Source organism: Arachis ipaensis, chromosome B01 (assembly GCF_000816755.2).
Source record: "Arachis ipaensis cultivar K30076 chromosome B01, Araip1.1, whole genome shotgun sequence".
Taxonomy (NCBI): Eukaryota; Viridiplantae; Streptophyta; class Magnoliopsida; order Fabales; family Fabaceae; genus Arachis; species Arachis ipaensis.
The window spans coordinates 122,312,148-122,319,253 of NC_029785.2; the positions used below are offsets into that span (position 1 = coordinate 122,312,148).

Here is a 7,106-nt window from a genome sequence, read left to right on the forward strand (position 1 = left end):
TATTATTTTTATTTGAAAACAAATGTATTTTATATATTTTAACATAGTTAAAATCAAATCATCGGTCGGTTTGACCGATAAATAAAAAAAAAAAAACAAATCTAAAACTGCTTCAATTCTAAAACCCTTTAAGGTATAAAAAGGGCATAAATTAATAAGAACGGATAAAAACTAGTGAAATCTGATTTGCAAAGAAAAATTGCAAAATTTCGAAAACACAAACAAGTTAATATTTATAAAAAGAGTAAAGTATCGATTTTGTCCTAAAATTTGGGGTAAGTTCCAAAGTTGTCCATAAAAAACAAATCTAAAACTGCTTCAATTCTAGAACCCTTTAAGGTATAAAAAGGGCATAAATTAAAAAGAACGGATAAAAACTAGTGAAATCTGATTCGCAAAGAAAAATTGCAAAATTTCGAAAACATAAACAAGTTAATATTTATAAAAAGAGTAAAGTATCGATTTTGTCCTAACATTTGGGGTAAGTTCTAAAGTTATCTATAACGTTTCAATCGTTTTATTTAAATCCCTAACATTTTAAAACTGACTCAATGTTGTCCTGCTGTTAGGGATCCGTTAACAAATTGGCGGCGGGACAAAATTGAGACAATTTTGAAACGTTAAAGACTTAAATAGGACGAAAAAGTTGGGGACAAAAATGATACATAGAAATAAATTTTAATTTTATTCTTCAATAATATCAATTTTTTACTATACATAATATTTAATTATTTTTTAATCACATCTAAGTAAATTACACTTAATCATATTACTTTCATTTTAAATAAATTAATTTTTTTATAATTTTATTCTTAAAGATTTTAATTTTCGTCCTATTTAAGTCCCTAACGTTTCAAAATCGTCTCAATTTTGTCCCGCCGTCAATTCTTTTAACGGATCTCTAACGGCAAGACAACATTGAGTTAATTTTGAAACGTTAGGAACTTAAATAGGACGATTGAAACGTTAGGGCAATTTTGAAAATTACCCCAAACGTTGGGGACGAAAACGATATTTACTCTTATAAAAAATGCCAACTTTAAAAGGTTTTGTTGTTGTTGTATATTTTATTGTTTTAAATAATTAGTTCTTAAATAATATAATAATTTTAAATTTATACTATATAGTATAATTAATTTAGATTTTAGAACAATTTACAAGTCTTAATCTAGTTTTATCTCTAAATTTATATCACTTTATCCATGTACATGTATATATACTAACGTATAATGAGTTAATGACATACTAATGTTAAATTTTGTATTCAAATAACATTCCAAATATAAAAATCAATGTCACTGGCATTTTATCAAATGCATTTTTTGGTGAAATGCTAACAAAAAAAAGAGAAAGACTAAGCTAAATCAGGTGCGATCATACCAGCACTAATGCACCGGATCCTATCAGAATTCCGCAGTTAAGCGTGCTTGGACGAGAGTAGTACTAGGATGGATGACTTTTTGGGAAGTCCTTGTATTGCACCTCTTTAGAGAGAAACTGGGAAGTCCTCGTGTTGCACCCTTTAATCAAAGCCAATGAGTAATAGCTCAAATGGCATAGTCTCCCCATACTCAATTAAGAGGTTACGGGTTCGAGTCTCCTATCTTTGGTAAAAAAAAAAAAAAAATCACAATGCAGAATTTGCAGTAAGTTCTCTGGTGATTGAAGTCAAGAACAATGATCAACGCTTTCAGTAGCACCTTGTTTTTCCAAAGTGTTCGCGATCCTATTAGCTTCTCTTGGAGTAAGAGAAAGGCAGATAAAAATACTACTCCGCATCTTTATGTCGAATAACTTTGCAAGAAGGTGAGATTTTCATTATGAGACAGAGGAAGATTCCACTAATTGACAAGTGTATATGCCTCGACGGAGTCAGTTTCACAAATAAACTTGGTGAATCTATGTTCTAACGCTACTAAGAGACCACACTTTAGATCGAAGCACATTCACACCCGGAACCTTCCCAGCACTGCCAACCACCCAACGGCCTCTTTTATAAGGCAAGTAATTTTTAGTGTAAAAGAAAATTTCTTTAATCAGTGAGGATGCTAAAGGTTAACACTGAGTGTAAAAGAAATGTTTAATTACTATGTTGGTTCTATAATTTTGCGAAAGTTTCAATTAGGTTTCTATATTTTTTTTTTAAATTGGGTTCTTGCACGAATTTTTTTTTTTAATTAGGTCCTTATTGTAGTAATTGACTTGTATAGGGACTAACAAAAAAAATTGGTGTAAGAACTCAAATAAAAGAAAAAAAAGTGTAGGAACTCAATTAAAAAAAATTAGTGCAAGAATTCAATTAAAAAGAAAAAAAGTATAGAAACCTAATTAAAAATTTTGCGAAACTATAGGGACCAACATAGTAATTAAACCTAAAAGAAAAGGATGATTTAGTTACTGTTAGTTTGAAAGTAAAAAAAAGGTATTAATCACTTAAAATTTCTCTCTTTTTTATTTTTTTGGGTTAATAGTCAAATTAGTCTCTGAAAGACATTCTTCAAATTCGTCCCGAAAAATTTTTTCAATCAAATTGGTTCTTCAAAGATTATGAATTAATCATATCCGTGCTTCAGTTACTCCACTCAAAATTTTCGTCAACGATTGATGATGTGATATATTAACTGATAGCATACATGACACAATCTTTGAAGGAGTGACTGGAGGACAAATATGATAAATTCACAATCTTTGACGGACCAATTTGATTGAAAAAATTTTTCAAGGATAAATTTAAAAAATGTCTTATTTTTCAGAGACTAATTTGACTATTAAACCTTATTTATTTTAGTATGTAAGATTTTGCCTAGACTAATCCAAATCTGGATGAGTCTTTCAATAGAAATAGCTCCATTTATAAGCTTTTGAATTCAGAACTTTATTTATGCAATATACAGTTGCACTGTACTTTGCTTAAGCTATACAGTTTATTCTGAGTTTTCTATCATAAAAGGGTTCAACACTTCAAGAAGCAAAAAAGAAAGAAAGAAGAATCGATCCTGATTAACTAATTATTTTGACAGCTTTTACCTAGGAACCATTTTTTATATTAATGTGCGGGACTTCGAAACGTCTCGTTCGCGTTAGTGCAAGCGCATGTTTTACATGCTCTGTGATATGAAGTTAGTTTTTGTTGGACTTGGATCAAGTTGATTGGACTTGGATGTCAAAAAACTTGTATGTGTAACATAACTGAAATAATTAATATTAAATAAGTTATTAAAATATGAATTTAATATGAAGTTATTTTACATTAATGACGTGAATGACAATGGATCTCCATAAAAATTATGTAAAATATGTTATACAGTTATATTAAAATTACGGGTTAACTATTAATTTGGTATCTGAAAAAAAAAATTTTCGGCTAATAAAAACTTCTTGAAAGATGTTATCGACAAAACAATCTTTAAAAATGATTTGAAAATAGGATAAAAATAATCAATTAATATTATATTTTTTATAAGTGAAAAAAAAACTTTCACATTTAGTAAACTACTTATTTATTTTATTCGAATTTAACAACATTTAAATTTTTTTAGCTCTAGATTTTTTTTTTTAGATTTTTTGAATCCGGACCTTTATTTATCTGATATAAGTTGCATTTGTACTTTGCTTAAGCTATATAGTTTATTCTGAGTTTTCTATCAGGAAAAGGTTCAACACTTTTTTCTTTATATTAAAACCAAAAAAATAATGAAAGAAAGATGAATAGATACTGATTAAGTGATTATTTTGACAGAAAAATTTTTGCTCCTCAGTTTATTTTGTGGTCGGAGCAAACAGTAGAGAATGCATGTCACAAGATACACTTAACAAATATTGTACAGAAAGTCAGAAACACAAGAATAAGATTTTATTGATCAAATGATTTACATATTGTGACATGAAGGTTCTATAGGGGCACTCTTTACAAAACGATTTTACCTCCTTAAGAAGTTGAGGTGTCCAATGCAGTATGCAAATAGAAGGGCAAATATAACAGGGAATACAATGAGAAGTGCACCAGTTACACCTAACAAATCATGGTGAAAACCATAGTAGTCTCTTAAAAATTCAGCAATTGTTCTGGTTTTTGCATCTGTAAAGGCTGTTACTGATATCTCTCTGTTTATATCTCCATATTGTGAAGTAAGCAACCCATTCAGTGCCCACGACGTGGGGCATAGATAATACATCCAAATCCACCACTTTGGAATTTGCTGCAATGAGGAAACAACCATCACATTATCATTAATAGGTACTAATAATCTACCATTTCATTTATTAAATATGTATAATTGTAACAAATATGAGAAATGTCAAAATGGTAAGCATCTTATACTCTAACCAAGAGGTCTCGGTTTGAATAAAACTTACCAGACGTGGCACAATGAAGCCAGAAAACAAAGTGAGCAGCATGGTGTAAGCAGAAGAACACACAATGGAAGCAACTTGAATATTTGGTGTGAATGAAACAATGACCATTCCTAGGTAATTGAAGTATAGCAGGTTGCAGAACAGTTGTACAATGACTAAAATATTTTGTATGCAGACCAATGGTACCCGATCATAGGGCATGTGATTATGACATATAGGACAGCTTGAGTTAACAAATAGGGAACCTCAATTATCACCTACAACACATGGAAAAAATGGAAAAATGGTTTATGGTTTCAACATCTTTTTCCAATTAAGAAAGGAAAATGAACAGAACATGAATGGTGAACCTGTGCAAATGAATAGGCCCACGGAGAGTACATTCCAGCAAATTTTTCGCGATACAAAACGGTGCGCTCTGTTGCCACGACTGACAAAACTGATGAGCAGTAGTTATTTATCCCCAAGATGAAAACAGCAATGAACATTGAACAAATACATTGAACAAATCCTGCTGGTTGTCTTTGTAAAGGAAATAAGCAAAAATGAAGTAAACTTTTCAACATTAACAGCGCATCAAAATCAGTTCCTAAATAAATACACCAAACATCTAAAGAATGCTGATAGCAGAAATCTGTTAAATTAAATGAAGAGAACATGTATTGAGAAGATGACTTGAATGCCAACGTTCAAATGGTGCTCGTATATAAGGTATGACGTACTCTTCATTTATTAAGACAAATGCTCATCTTTTATATCTTAATGCTCTCTTCTTAATTGTGGGACTAAATTTCTATAGTGGTTTTCCATATTTGTCTCGTGCACCAATTTAGCCTCTAAAATTCTAATTGCACTATTCTGGTCTTTGAGATTGCGCTCCGAGCTACATACTAACCCTTCACACCAATTTCAGCGTGAGTCAGCAATCGGTTTGCTGATGTGGCACAATCACTGCCACCTAGAATCAACATAACAGATAGATGACGTGGATAGTGTTTTGCAATTTCCCAATTTAGTTCCTTCCCCCTTTATAAACCCTAAAGCTTCTTCTGCTTCCTCTCATTCTGATTCCCTCCATCGACGTCTCGTTCTTTATCTCTTGTCTACATTAATAGTCATCCTTCATGATAGGAACTGGGAGCCACGTTGCAAAAAAGAGTCCAGAAACTGGCATGCTATCAGGGCTAAAGATACTGGCTATGAGAAGTTTGAAGTTCATGGGCGTCTTACCAATCATGTGATTGACTTGGAAAAAAGGCGATGTACTTGCCGGTTTTGGATATTAACAAGTTATATTTCCCAACCCAGTTCATCAAGTATTTCATGATTTGTTGCTTATTAATGTTGTCTTATACAATTTTGTATTTTTTTAATGTCTTGAAATGATAATTTGTAGGGATTTCATGTGTTCATGCTTGTACTACACTTGTCAGAGTGAACAAGTACCCGGAGGACTTTTGCCACAAATTGATCACCATAAAGTCTTACAAAGAAACATACAAGTACCACAATAATCCTATACCTGGCCAACTTTTTTGGGAATAAAGTTAGTATAACAGGCCATTGACACCACCAATCAAGAGAAGACAGGGAAGCTTCAAACAAAGAGGAGGAAGGATGCCGATGAAGGCACCAGTTCTAACAAGAAATCTAAGCCAAGTTCAACAATGAAAAGACAACTAAGATAATTCACCTGCAATTACTATTTACAAAAAGATCATACCAAGAGAGGGTGTGAGAAGAAGAGGACTTTTGATGCTACTCAAGCTGCTGCTGATGTTACTGCAACTGCAAAGGCTGCCGAAACTGCTAAAGATCCTAAGAATGCTGTTGCTCATGCCACTGCAACTACTACTACTGTTTCTACCTCAGATGTCACTGCTACTGCTATTACACCCATTGCTATTGCTACTGTTACAGCTGCTGCTATAAATAATGTCCTTGCAACAAGTACTGCTGTTCCAACTGGTTACGCTTCAAAGATTGATCTGTCACAACTAAGTTGTTCTAAACCAGAAGACCAAAAGGTTTAATAATAATTTTTCACTAAACTTTTTTTTATTAAATCTTCACTAATAACTCTCAAAAAGGTTTAAGGTCTTTCGTAGTGGTTTATGTGTATAGGTTTTCCTTTTTTGTATGCTTTTGGTGTAGTTAACTAAAGCAAGTACTAAACCAGTCACAAGACCTGTAAAATTACTTCCTAAAAGAAGATCACCACCTCAAACACCCTCTATGACAGTGAATCTAATGAAGGGAGCAAGTTCAGCCACTGTCTCACGTTTCACAAATTTTTTGAAGTTTGTACCCACTCTTGGATTCAAGCACCCACAAAAGAAGTGAAACTTAAGACTAGGATATAGTTTTGTGACCTAGTACTATTCATCTTTTGTTTAAAAAACTGTGACAATACTCACTATAAACTACTTTATTCATGTTTTTAAGTCTAGTCAAGTATGTCATATTACTTACTTTTGTCAAATACTTATGACTGTATTGTGTAAAAACTATGAATGTTCGATCTGTAGTATTTTGATTTTGATTAAGTAATACTATGGATGGTTTGAATCAACTTTGCTATTAATTATTAACTTGTATTGTCTGTTCATTTTACATGACATGAGAGACGAACCCACATGCAACAAAGAAAGGGCATTTATCCCCACAAAATTTAAAAAAAAAATACTAATATTTATATACATTTGTCTCTTATTATATTATGTTTGCCCTAAAATAAAATATAAATGATT

The 7,106-nt window shown here is 31.8% G+C and overlaps 1 long non-coding RNA gene across 1 annotated transcript; it reads right to left on the bottom strand.

Moving 5' to 3' along the window:
* Window positions 3,832-4,399, bottom strand: LOC110262569. The gene is made up of 2 exons (XR_002347355.1): window positions 4,357-4,399; window positions 3,832-4,199 (listed from the first exon to the last, which is right to left on the bottom strand). It is a non-coding gene; the product is annotated as an uncharacterized LOC110262569 (long non-coding RNA).